This window comes from Aptenodytes patagonicus, chromosome 2 (genome assembly GCF_965638725.1).
Source record: "Aptenodytes patagonicus chromosome 2, bAptPat1.pri.cur, whole genome shotgun sequence".
Lineage (NCBI taxonomy): Eukaryota > Metazoa > Chordata > Aves > Sphenisciformes > Spheniscidae > Aptenodytes > Aptenodytes patagonicus.
The window spans coordinates 78,542,657-78,556,575 of NC_134950.1; the positions used below are offsets into that span (position 1 = coordinate 78,542,657).

A 13,919-nucleotide genomic window follows, 5' to 3' on the forward strand; every position below is an offset into this window, starting at 1 on the left:
AATAGATCTTTACAAAGATTTATCTAAAAGAACACTGTTTTAGAAATGTTTATGACATGGAACCCTAAATAACTGTCCCTTTTGTCAAGAAAAAGAATTGTTTTGTAATTTTTCATTGTAAGTTGTATCTACAGAATCAAATTTATCACTAGCATAAGAAGTGTGTATGACTTCACTGTCTTCAATGCAGTCGCATCTATTTAGGTTAGCAGCTAATTTAGGAACTTGAAGTTAGAAATCAAAAGCTGGGTGGGCAGCTGACCGAAGCAATCTTGCTCTCAAATGCTGAACGTGTGTAGCTCTCGTTTATAGCAGGAAAGGGATCAGCACCTAGGTGATAATAGATATTTCTTCTATTTAAGAATCCAAATAGCTTCAAAGTTTGGCCCCTTATTGAAAGAGCTACAAAGCTCCCTTCAAAATAGATAAAACTATTTCTTCAAGTCTTTTCAGATACAGAACTCTAACCTGTACGTTTTCCTCTTCAGACTCCAAACACCAGATTCACAGATGAAGCTACCAGAATGCTTTGGAAAAAGAATCAAATGTTGCAATCTTAAGCTAATTAATAATCAACACACAAAAAAACTGAAAGGCTATGTCGATTTTGTTTTAAATAAGGAAGCACCTAACTGACCATGCTCACACAAAAATTTTGGATTTAAATTAGTCAGCATTTGTCCAGGCTACCACCTTGAGCCCAAAGAATATTTACATGTGACTGATTTCCGTCCTCGCAACTCCCTCTATAACTTGTGCTATGTCTTAAGAATACATCAAAATACACCCTGAGAATCACTGAGGTACTGCTCCATTTATACCTGGTGTCGATTACAACCAGAAGTGGATTTGGGACCTTTTAGGATTCTGGGTGTAAATAGGAAGAAGTCACTGCAAGGTCAAGATTTTCTAATCTTTCAGAATAGAGCAAATTAATTATTTGCAAGTCTTGGTTTATTATTTCATCTCCTGTTTTACAATGCAAATTCAAAAGTAAACCTCCTTGTCAAGAAAATGAATGCTTAGCATTTATACAGTGTTTTATCAATTCAAACGTGTAAGCATGTCAGTCCTTCTACAAACCCTGCTCTCTTAGGATATTAAAAGATCGCAAGATTGGGCCATTGATATCATTCAATGGAATGACCTAATCCAATGCCAAAGACTAGCTATTTTGTTTTCTTCTTTGTTTCCCAAACTACGTTTGTACTGACCTCTCTGGGACAACATGTGCTTCACACTCAGCACAGTGGGACCTCACTTATGGTATGGAAATGAAATCACAAATTTTGACATTTGTGGAGCCACTTTGGACTTACACCAGCACACCTAAACTCAGAGCTGTCCTTCCATCTACAGATAGCTCTACTTTTGGTGCTGCAAGGAGTCCACAAATGTGCACCACGTCCAGCTGCACGTTTCCTGACTATTTTGTAGGCGTAGCCTTGCTGAGCAGAGAGAAAGGTCCCTGAAGGAACACTTCTGTCTTGAGTGCACCCCGCGGGGGCAGGTACACTTTTCCATGAAGCCTCAGAGCAGAAAATATGAGCGCTCACGAAGTCTGGAGGGGGGGAGAAGAAACCTTCTACAAGGGACCTGGTGTTCTGCAGGTGCTTTTGCAAATATAAAAAGAGAGGGGAACACGCGTTCCTCAGCGGTGGCAGCTCTGGGTTAACTGCAATAAAACAAACAAGCAAAGAGGCAAACCCCAGCCTTGCTTCCACAGCCACCGCAGGGAAAGGGCCGATTTCGCAACCCCCGCTTGTGCAAGCAGCCCCGCGGCAGGAAAAGGGACCGCTCGCACAGGTCATTGGAGCAGCTAGCCCTAACAGAGCGCTCGTGTGTGAGCACGTCTCGTCTTTGTGGTCTTTGATATGTCTCATTGGCTCCTCATCACATAGGCTGCAGCTTTAGCAAACTAAAAATCCAAACCAACAGCCAAAAACATAAAACCCCAACCCACTTTACAACCTAAATTGAAGCAAAGCTCCTAAAATGGGTCCTCAATTCAACCACCCATGACATATAAAGAGATGTTTAATAAATTAATAAAGCAAACCCAGGCTGCAGCCTGAAAAACACAGTACAGTTGAACACCTATAGCCCTTAACATACCTGACAGGAGAATTTGCACAATAACAACAGGTTAGGAGTGATATGTATCATTGTGTATGTGTCATTGGTCTTTTTGTTTTTTAAGTTGGGAGTTGCATCTACCTGCAGAATAATAATACAGCTGCATTTCTAATTGCACCAGAGGGTCTCGACTTAGCAGAACCAAGCCTCTTGCATCCACTGAAGTCGATGGGTTTGAACCAACAACCGAGAGAGGAGATGAATAAAGACACCCCTGTAAAAGTATTTAACATTTAGTTTCCTTTTAAACAAAAGACCTAATCTTATTTTTTTTTTAATAGACTTTTAACTTCACATACGAATGTGCTACGTAGGACTGAACACACAACAGGAAGGCTGTTAAATATGGGTAAAAGGTAGTATGTATTGCACAACCATTGGAAATACTTGAAGAAAATTGCTAGAATCCTACAAACTAGTTTTAATTAAAAGCATCCAATATCTCAGCAAGCAGCTGATAATTAGCTTTATTATTGTAATTTAATATGCTAGCCTTCACAATCTCTGTGAATGACTCTACTTTAGAACCATTTTAATTCTATTTTTAATTTCCGCCTCATCACACAGCTCAATGTAAATAATAACTACAAAGATGAGGGGTGGTCCTTTCTGAAAACTAAAAATTGAGAGTCGTAACAAGCATTTCAGTGTCCTTCCATTTCTGTTTAAAAAAACCCCCTCCAGGTCTTTTAAAGGACTGCATTAAAACAGAAAAAAGGTTAAAACTAAGTGGATCAATTTCTCTCCCTCTACACTAATTCCATATTCAGCGTTTTCTACACAGTCTAAGGAGATGTTTACTTTATTCAGTCGTTTCTCTATTCCTCCCTAGTGTAAATTCTGGTTAACTACACGAATTGACAATACAATTATGAGCATACAGTCAAATTTCAATGGAGAGCTCCTGTCTGCAAAATGAAGGAAGCACTGTAATTCAACACACAGGATTAAGAAAAGAACTCTGCTAACAGTGCAGATGTGAAACATTTGTATGTCTGGCACATGTAAAATTAATTTCCGTGTTAGTGAACAATTGTGAAGGCGTAAAAAAAGTTGTCTCAAAGATCATACATAATTCTCAGTTCTTTGGGAATTCTTTTTCAAAGCACTGACAAACGATAAAAAGTGCATCTTGTATGCACGTATGGGTTTTCCATATGCACTCTTCTTAGCATTCTACTGTGTTTGAGCTATATTCATGTAACAATTCATCGTTAAAGGAGATAATAAAAAAAAAATCCATTCTTTCATTGACTTTGTGTGCAAATTACTGGACTTGGTATCATTGCAAATATGAAAAAGGTTCTTCCTTCAAGTTTTTGAATTGCAACCAGAGTCATTATAAATTGCTTCTACAATATGAGAAAAATATGAAGGTAATTTTCCTAATTAAGGCCACATTTTATTAACTCATTAAACTCTGTCACCTTTATTCACTAAAAATCAAGCAGAAAAGTAGAATAAATTCACCATGACAAAGAAAATGCACACATTTCCACCATATAAATAAACTGACTAAAAAAAGATGAGGTGTGTAAATTAAGGCACTCAATCTAAGAACACAGCACATTCTCAAGTGTGATCTCTTGGATATTCTTCCAGGACTCTCACTCGAGAGAAGGCAAGCAGCAGATGCAAAACTGTACTTCTTGTACCCATATATATATATGATTTAAAAAGCGTAGGATGTCCTTAGCACAGCACATCTAAATGTGCAATAGAGAAAACATAAAAGGATCCCTTTATGTCTAGAATTGTTATTGCCAAGTACCCCCAACAATATTATCAGTAGTCGATTTGTCCAAATTATAGGAGGTTTCAATAACTCTGCTTCATGATCACAGAATTGCTTCCTAATTTCCCTTCAAACTGTTCAAGCTGTTACGGATTATTAAAGGACATTATCAGCCCGAATAAGCATATTGGAGATCTGCGTGATTCCCCCCCCCCCAAAATAAACCTAAAAATAACTCCTAAAATTACTATAATTGAAATGAATTAGCAAGTTTCTCCACACTACATGTTTCAGTTAACACACTCTGCTTTTGTAAATACTTTGGACTCAATCCACTATGGACAATTCCAGCTTTATATTGCAATTGCTCCACTGTTCCCAGTGAATTGACACAAGCGGAAAAATGAAGCAATGCAGCAGGGAATCAGATCTATCTTACAGAGCAAGTTTCTCTTTTACTGAGAAAGCTACAGCAACTGGGATCAGAAGAAGAAATGTAATCTTTCATGTGAAATACACTTCAAAATCAGCTAAAGAAGTGGACAGTTCCCATTGCTTAAAAAAATATGACAATTTCAGTGTGACTGCTCTTCAAAAACTGCAGTCTGAACGGCCTTTTGAGGCATTTATACAAGAAGCATGAGCGTGCCATGCAGGTCCCAAACCTGCACTGTCCTATCCCCATGAATTTGCAATGGTACAAATAAAGCTAAGAACATGCATGTATCTTTTCAGGACTAGGACCTACCTTTGCAGTCACCACAGTGTTGGTAGTGACTTGCTCAGTGCAAAAAAACCTGCAACCTCTTCTTGTTCACCAGCTTAAAGCATGGAGGAAGGTGTGTCTTAAAGGAGAAGGGTGAGGCAGAAGTTGTTGGGCTTTTAATAAAGATGCATCACAGCATACCCTTGGGGGCTAACATAATTCTGTTTAAATTTAGGGAGCAAACAAAACTCTTGTTGACTCCAAGTTGTAGTTATGTTTATGTATAGATTACAGATGTAGGGACAACAAACTGCAGTTGACCTTGGAAGCAGGGAGTTTCCCAGACGAAGTCAGACCATTTTGCTGGATAGCCACGAGGGAGATAAAACTCCTGCAGCGACTTTGGATGAGTGGAAGGTATTTCAAGCAGCCTCCTGTTTAAAAATTGCCATAAAGCTGACAAGACCAAGGCTGCCTATCTTGCCTCAGATAGAGTTCACACTCATCTCTAAATGCTGTTCCCCTCCAGCGGGGGAAAATATAATCTTTGGATTACAGAAGAAAATACCAGTGAGGAATAGGTCTTTCCTCTTTTGACTCTTGCATTGAGTTGCAAGCATTTAAAAAACACTTCCCAAAGAATCATACTCCCAGAAAAACTGATGAGAGCCCTTACCTTCCACTCCTCAACTGACATAACGCTTTCCCGGTACTCTCCTGAAGGTATGTAGCAACTGCACTTAACCCAACGGCATTTGTCCAGCAGCACAGACTCCTCCCCTCCCCTTTCTTTTTTTGGGGGCAAGGATTTTGAGAACAAAAAATTGTTCCCAAACCTTTCTTCCTGTGTGATTTTCTACTTCCTAGAAAAGTGGGCTTTGTCTCTTGGGAGGGGAATTCCAGGGGAGCCCACTACAGTACCAGCAGCGCATCCCGCCTTACGTTCATAAGGACGACAACTTTTTCCAAAGATCCTGTTATTGCTACACCACATTTTACTACTTTATTATGTTTTCTTTGGTCTAATTCTATTACTTTTAATAATAGTAGAAAGTAATGACTGGTCAAAATGTAATCAAGTACATATGTGAATCTTGACTGAAAAACAATAAAATTCACTATGGACCCAGCTCTTTTTGCACATAAAACAGGAAAAAAAAATCCCACAAGTCCTCAGTGGAAGTTTTTCCTGACAAAGAGCCACACAATTAGGCTGTGATCCATGACTTTTGATATCCTCTGGACTTTTTAAGAAAAAGTTGCCAAAAATGATCTGCCAGAACAGCATACGATTCATTATGCCCTTGTTTTTTGTTACTGAAATATAGACTGGACCCATTTCCTTGTTTTCTGCGAGATTGTGGCATTAGTGTAAGAAGTACCTAAGCTCAAACAAAATATGTCTGGAAATGTTTTTGGCTTCCTTTTGGAGTTATCTGATTTTAATGATGAGAAACAAGTTTTGCATTGTTGTAAAACTCTGTGGATTGATTCTCCACTTACATTTCTGCATTGCTATGCAGTGGAAGTGGCAAGCAAACCAGGTTTTTGGTATTAAGGTCCACAAGGGAAAGGAAAACCGCTACAGTAACGCCGAGATGGAGACTATTGCATTTTTTTTATTGTACACTGCATGTAAGACAAACGACAAAGGTGTCATTCATGCTTATGTAACAAAACATGCAACCAGACCACTGCCGGAGTGAGCACTGGCAGCCGGGAGCCGAGGTGGAAAGTCACAGGCGTATGACAAGCTTGTCTCCCTACTGCAACTCCTGAGTATGGGACCTACTAAAAATACACCAACTCACTTTGCTCGCCTGGAGTTAGGTAGCCATCCTGAGAAATACTCAGCTTGGGGTAAATGACGCACACAGGATCCGCGTCTAAGCTTCTCCGGGTACTGGGAGCATGAAGGGCAAAGAGAGAAGAGTCCTCTGCCCTGTCTGCCCATCACTACGTTGGGCCAGAGATTAGTGACCTCTGTTTAATTACCGGGATCCACCGGTCCTTCCTGACTGAATTAGGACAGTCAGTACAATTCCACATTATGCCTCTGCCTTCCTGTCCCTTCCCCTGGAAGCTGTACCCAGGAGGTAGAGGACTTTTGCAGGTATCAGTGCATTAGGTCTGAAATCCTGGCTCCTGAGGATGTCCAGTACTGGACTTCCATTGACTTCAGCCTGGTCAGTCTTCCCACGCGGTGGATAAACCTGCCTTCTCCTTGGCTTTTTAGCTTAAATTTACTTTATTGTTAGGGACATGATTTCTATTTCTTATTTTTTTTTAGACTTGCAGTGTATCAAGTTCTGCGTTTAGGCTACTCTAGTCAAAAAAAAAAAAAAAAGAAAAAGAAAAGGACCACATGGATAGTCACCAATATTAATATTTGTGAGAAAACCTTTAAGGTTGGAAGTGAGTCTGGGATAATAGGAACATGAACCAAGGAAAGTGCAGAGCTCTGCAGTATTTTGGACACTTCCCCCACGCAGTTCTGCTAAGGACAGCTATTATAAGGACAGCTATCATTTTAAGAGTTCTTGGTCTTACACTTGGTGTACACTTAGTTTCTCATGTCCACATGCAACAGTTTCAAAGGGTTTGATGAAGCAATAAGGCATATGGCCATCAAACTAAACTTGGTAGAGCTTTGCTAAGGATTGAGGTATCTTTTTTTTTGGGGGGGGGCAGGAAATATATGGCAGTCTAAGCAGTATATCCTGTATTTTTTATTCAGTTTTAAAACAAACATTTATGAGTTAAAATCAAAGCAGAGCATGTCAATATTAGACAGAAGCTTCTGCATGCAAGCGATGACACCTTTTGGAAAAGGAACATAGTATGAACTACTGTATGCTACTGTTATATTAATCCATGAAGAGGAATACCGGGCATTTTCATGGTAACATTGTCACTTTTTTGACTTACAATTTCCCTCATTAGAGAAGAGAAAGAAGAATAAACAAAGTTACCTAAGGGCAAAAATTTGGTTTAGAAAATTCAGAAGCAGCTACATTTTCATATAAGAAAGCCATCCCATCCTTAGTTTTTCTATTTCACTAGGACTCTGAACACCTTAACCTGTGCGATTCACTAGCAAGGCGAGAGAGCAGTGCCGCAAGCCACTCAGAACATGCCCCTGCTTAGTTGATTCAGATAAAGTCTTTCCAAGTATTTGGAAGGAATTTTAGTACTTATTTCTAAATGCAATATATTAATATGCTTTTCCTTTACATTTCAATGATCATTTATAATGTTTAATAGAGAGCCATACTACATGGTACTCCAGTATGCGTGTGAGTTACAACTGATGTGAGCAGTCAACTGAAGCTAACAGAGCGCGTCTTTTAAAGGATTTGGCCTTACAACGCATTACAGCTTCCAATTTTAAAACTAGACTATTAAAGTCTAGCAAATGGGTTGCTAAGGTGAATGCCTGAAATATAATCAGGATTAGATACCTGGTTTATTTCATTTGGGGTTTTTTTTGGACGGCTGGACAGTAAATGCATATGGATGTAACCTTGATAGCATCTGGCTATTGAAAAGAAAAATACCTAGTCAGGAAGCTCTCATTCTAACTTCTGATCCCCACACAAAGTCCTTTGAAAACACTACTTGCAATTATATGTGTAAGCAGACTCAGTGCAAGCAAAAAAAAGAAAGAAAAAAAAAAAGAGAAAAAGAAAAAAGCAGTAACTTTATGTTCCTCCACAACCATTTACATAGTTTAAGCCAGTGGCCATACTGGTCTAAAAATTCTTGCATTCCACAAAACATCACTTTTTTGAGATAATTTGCAATCATAAGCTACAAATTTTTTCTGACACAGTATTATTAACTTTTAACAATTTTGGAAGCAGAATGCTTTGCACAATGTCTGGCAGCGTTACCATACCTTCTAGACCAAGGTAGAAAAGTAATCCAAGAAGTAATCAGGTTTCTTGAAGCACAAAATTAAAAGTTTCCTTAGAATCGACTGCTGCAGTGGGAAGTCGTTTCTTCACACACAGAGTTTCTAACTACACGCATCTTCTTTAATAACGGCTACCGAGCGAAACCGTCCCTTCACAGAGAGGGTAACTTTGCGGAGCAGGGTGAAAGAAAACCTCCAGCTGTGACAGGCTGCATCGCAAGGAGGAAAACTTCTGGTGGCACCGCTATTCGGAAGTCAGCAACTTCTCCTCTAACGCCGTTCCCCTCAAGCGCACAGGGGCTGCTAAATTTACAAGTTCCTAATGGCTTTTACAACCTCCGTACCTGCCTCCCCTCTGGAAATTACAGGCGCAAGCAATCTGAACTCGGGCTTTGAATGAACCGAAGTGCTGTAGCTGACTCGAGGCGGCGAAAACAGACCGGTCCGCGCCCGCTCCTGCGTGGGGGCAAGGTTTCCACCGCCCCGCCGCTTCCCTCCCCTTTGAATCAATGAACGCCCCTTCTCGGCCAGCTCCTTACGGCTACTCATCTCTGAAATCTTAAGGAAGCGCTCCAAAACGCCCGGATTACACCCAAACTGCGGCGCAATGTTTCCAAATTAAAAAAAAAAAAAAGAAGCGGGTGGGACGGGGAGGAGGGGAAGGAGGGGAAGAAAGGGATGGGACGGGACGGGACGGGACGGGACGGGACGGGACGGGATGGGATGGGACGGGATGACCTGCCTGTTGGGTTCCGCAGTCTCCCACTTTACGCTCCCGGCAACTTCTCCCCGGCAGCGCCGGCTCCGCGCGGCCCCTCCTCACCCCCGCGCCGCAGCCGCTCGGGGCTGACCCCCCGCCCGCCCCCGGGGGGCTGGGGCAGGTGCCCGCCCGGGACCCCCCGCCCCGCGGTACCTGCTACGCCGGGGCCGGGGCGGGCGGCAGCTGTGGCGGCGCGGCGCGGCGCCGCTCCATGTGCCGGCGCTGCCCCGCGGGCGGCGGCTCCGCGCCCGGTCCCTCCCCCGCCGCTCCCGCCCTCCGCCCCGCGCGGCCGCCCGCTCCGCACCCGCCCGCGCCGGCGCCCCCGCCCCGCAGGTGCCGCCGCCTGGGACGGCGGCGGCGGGTGGCGGCGGCGCGCCGGGCGGGCAGCGGGGCGGCCGCCGGCCCCCGCGGCGGGGTTTTACCTGGCGAGGTGTTTCACCGGGGCGCCCCGCCGGCCGCGCCGAGCCGGAGGCGCGGTAGCGGGGCCGGGCTCCGCGCCGCCCCGCCGGGCGCTGCCGGGGCCGGGCTCGTCGGCGCCGGGACTTTGAGGTCTCCCAGCACGGCGGGCGGCACCCAGACCCAGCGGTACGGCTGGGTGTCACATGCCGTCAGGTGTAGACATCCACCTGTAACGCCCCGGAGCCGAGGTTAAAGGGGTCAGTCAGGTCGTCCTCCTTTATCTCAGCCTGGTCATTGCATCCCATGCAAAACGTGTCCCACGCTTTTTAAGCGCTTTAATTTAATGCTGCGGGATCAGAACTTAAGTGACTTACTTAAAATCGGTGGCAGAGCCAGTCACTGAAATCCAGACCTTACGCTTCAGTCCAGGGGGCACGGCGAGCCTGACGGAAATTACTCGTATGCTTGAGAATTAAGCGCATATACATGCTGTGGAGGATCAGGATCTCATTTTTGCTGTGCTTCAGTTCCTCATCTGCAAGATGAGGATAATAATACTTCCTTTACTCACATCCTATCTTCATCTGTGCTCTCGTATTACAAAAAATTTAGGCATGTGAACAACTTCATGCATGTGAGTAATCTCATTGATTTAAAAGGGACGATTCAGAGGTGCAAAGTTAAGCAAGCATGTAAGCATTGGAAAGATCAGGGCCTTACAATGCAAGCTCTTTGGAACAGGAATTGTCTGATACTTACTAAAATTTTATACTGTACAACGAAATGAGGTCTCCAATGCTAAGTTGGGCTTCTTTTAGAACAGCAATGGCTAGACTGTACCTGGGGATTTATTTCAGGCACTCCTTTCCTCGGAGAAGCTCTGCAGATGTGATTGCTGTGTGCTTCACAAGCTAGGATAATGTCTGGGTACACTCCAGATGAACCAGGCACAACCAGTGCTTCTCAATTTGTTGGTTTTTCTCACTGCATCTTTACCGAGATGCAGAACCTTCCTTTTACTACAACTTATAAGCAGACCTTATGGACCTGATAGGGTTGAAACCCAGAGCCAAATTCCCCTCTTATTTATTCCAGAATACCCCCACGTCTTCTAGCAGGTTTGCATACAGGGAAACAAGAGCATTCGATCAGTAGAATCACACCCCAGCATTAAAAAGAAAGAAACAACAAAAAAAAGATCCACAAGAAGGTGCCACCATACGCTTATCAGTTAGTACCTTTCTCCAGGAAACCCCAAAGAGCTCTGCCACAGCGAGACTGGGAAATTCAGGCAGGGAGAGCTTCACTAACCACCCTCTTGAAAAGCGGAAGCTGGTGAACTCAAGGGAACGCAGCAACTTTCCACACATACGTGCGTCCGGATATTTTGAAGTAAAAGGACCGACACTCCACCGAGGAACGGCGCTTTCAGGAGCTGTTTGCTGCTCTCCTGTGTTCCAGCTGCTGCAGGGCCTGCCGGCCAGCGGCTCCGAGCGTGCTTCAGCCTACCGGGGGGACCTGATTTGGCACGTATTTTTAAAGGCAGATTTCACGCCGTGCAAGCCACGATTTCTCATTAAACAGTTGATAAGAGTTTTAAGGTCAGAATCAAGTTGCTGGACGTGTGAGCTGAGCCTGCTGAAGTCAAATCTTGTGAATGTTAAGCATCTTCTGCAACTCGTTGCGCTTAAGTTTGTTAACAGCTCATAGGACCTCTCAGGACTTAGAAGATGTTGTGAAGATCCTTTTATGGCTGGCGCCCTTGAGAATTACTAGTGGTACAGTCACGGCAGCACTGAGCTCGCTGCTGGCAGCCTGCTCTCTTGTACAGCAAGTTTCTTGCTGGGAGAGCAGCAGTGGGTAGCCTGGAGAGAGCTCAGCTGTCCCAGTGATGTTTACCAAGGCTAGAGCTAGTTCGAGCAGATCTGTTAAGGTATAGTTGCAGATGTACACTTAGGCACTTGCCTGAGGAGCCAGATTCCACCATCCTTTTCTTGCAGTAGTTCCACTGGCACTACTGGGAGTTTTGGATGAGCCAAAGTGGGTTGTAAAGGATATAAGGCAGAGCAACGTATAGCAAAAAACCCAAGTGGCCTTACAGTTGTCTAATTCATTGCCAGCTAAATATTATCTCAGACTAAATCTACTAAAGAAACTTTTCCATTGCTGTCAGTTCTATTGTGGGAAGCATCTAACAAGGCTACACAGTGAATGGTTTCCTTCAGGTTCGTTCTTAAATACAAATAGTAATTGTTATTGCAGGAGGTACAATGTTTCTACTGCTGTGAATTACCATTTCCCATTTATTGCTTTCCTATAGCAGTCTTACCAGCCTGACTCCTCAAAATGGACAGCATGCCACATTCATGCTGCTTCAGTCCATTACCAGGCGGGTGATGATAATTAAATACAAAAATACAACAGAAAAGTTTTGCAAATTGAAAATCAACAAAAAAGTTTTAGGCACAGAAAATGCATATTCTCTACAACAGCTGGAGTGCGCCAGGCAGGTGCTCCTCTTGGCTTTCCACCACAAGATGTATGTTGTAGTCCTAATTCTTCAGAGAATGGCCTGGGCACAGTGTCCAGAGGGTTTGCCTGCAGGATTGTGAACTTGTCGAGTGAGTAGTTCTCATTCAGTTTGGAAAATGGAAGTTCTGATCAAGATGAGGATGGTGAAGATTTATCACCTGAAGCGTGGTAGATTTCCAGAGGCGCAAAAGGGTGATGGATGTTCTTTTGTACAGCCAGAAATCTCCCCCAAACCACGATTTCTACTATAATACTAAGTGTGACCAGCTTTGTTTCACAATCCTTATCGTACCTAGTCCCCCCGCCCCGAGAAAGCCCCCTGCAGTGTTATTTTGCTCTCAGATGGCTCTTCATACTTTGCAGTGCGAGAAGTGCTTAAGAAAATATCACGGACATCACACTAAACAGTTGATTGGCAGCTATTTGAATATAACATAGGAAATACAGATCGCTCTTCCCATTCCACATAATGTCTAACATTTAACAGATTTTTCCTTTGTTTATAATTTTTGATCCATTGAACTGTAGTCTCAGATTTTTTAAGTTTAGAAAAGAACTCTGTCACCTTTTAGCAAAGCTCTAATGCTTTTACCTCAAAAACATCTCAAAGGTCCATGGTTTCCTATCCTTACACATCATGGGAAATACCACCTGTGCTACTGACAGATAATACAAAATATCACCACCAAAATCTTCTTTCTTTCCCGTCAATCTGTTCATGTCATTTTCCTCTTTGCATTGCTGTGCTGACTCCTCAGCCACTGTTGCAACATATTTGTTACTCACCTCTCTCCTAACTTACCTTGCATCTGCTTCCCACTGTCCTTTACTTGATCTCTCTCATCATTCTCATTTCTCATTTACATATAAGCATTTCAGACAAATACCTCTAGGCTTTTTTCCCACATAACTTGAAGAAATCACTGACTGACCTCCTTGAACTCAACTACAGGTCCCTTGTTCTCTCCAGTTTGTGTATTTTCCACTGACTTCTACTGTACTACTGTTTTTGAGTCATCTGCGTACAATTAGAAAGCCCTCCTTGTTGTTTTCTACACCTCAGTTCTTTCTTTGTGAGCTTCCTAGAGGCCAGAGAAACTCTTAGTGCCTTATGGACACTACCACAAACACAAGGTAAATAATTGTTGGAATAACGCAAGGGAAAGTAGATGACAGCTGATCAGGTATGTGAGATTTTAATCTGTATGTCGGTGAAAGCAGAGAAAAATTAACAGTTTGTCATCAGTGTCTTTGTTAACTTCTTTCCATTTTAGGAATAGTAAATGCAAAGAGAGGGGGTTTTGTTTTTTAAAAAAAGGTAGAAGAATATTTTACAGTAAGGTAATGTAATAGGCTGAATGTGACTGCAGACATTTTTTGGCATCAAGGACAGAAACATACATCACAGGACCGGTGACTGACTGACTGAAGTGGAGCCATGAAGTTGAATGACATTTGCTATTCAGCAAGGAGCACCTCACGTTTACACGTATTTACAATTTTAGTGGAATTAAACGCTCTGTTTATGGGTGTACGCATGCACACATACATGCACACACGCACGAAGGGGTGTACCAAAGACATTGTCAGTCCCACAGGCTGGCATTTTCGCTCAGATGGCTCTGGTAACCTGAAGAACTTCTCGGTGAAACAACTGGCCAGTGGGTCTGTCTACAGGACAAGTATGGCAGAGATAGGAACCAGCCACACCACCACTCCATTTCATAGGGTAGAC

General features: G+C 43.1%; 1 protein-coding gene across 9 annotated transcripts in view; it reads right to left on the reverse strand.

Annotated features, from left to right (window-relative positions):
• Positions 1–10,065, reverse strand: part of IKZF1 (IKAROS family zinc finger 1) — a 68,741-nt gene extending 58,676 nt beyond the window's left edge. For 6 of the 9 annotated variants that reach the window (XM_076330299.1, XM_076330298.1, XM_076330295.1 and 3 more), the window contains exon 1: positions 9,236–9,295. The gene's annotated coding sequence lies outside the window, so the exon portion shown is untranslated. Of the gene's footprint in view, positions 1–8,475; positions 8,887–9,235; positions 9,296–9,675; positions 9,729–10,026 lie in introns of those variants that run through there. The other 3 variants (XM_076330289.1, XM_076330292.1, XM_076330291.1) reach the window with 3 other exon arrangements.
• Positions 10,066–13,919: the final 3,854 nt, after the last annotated feature.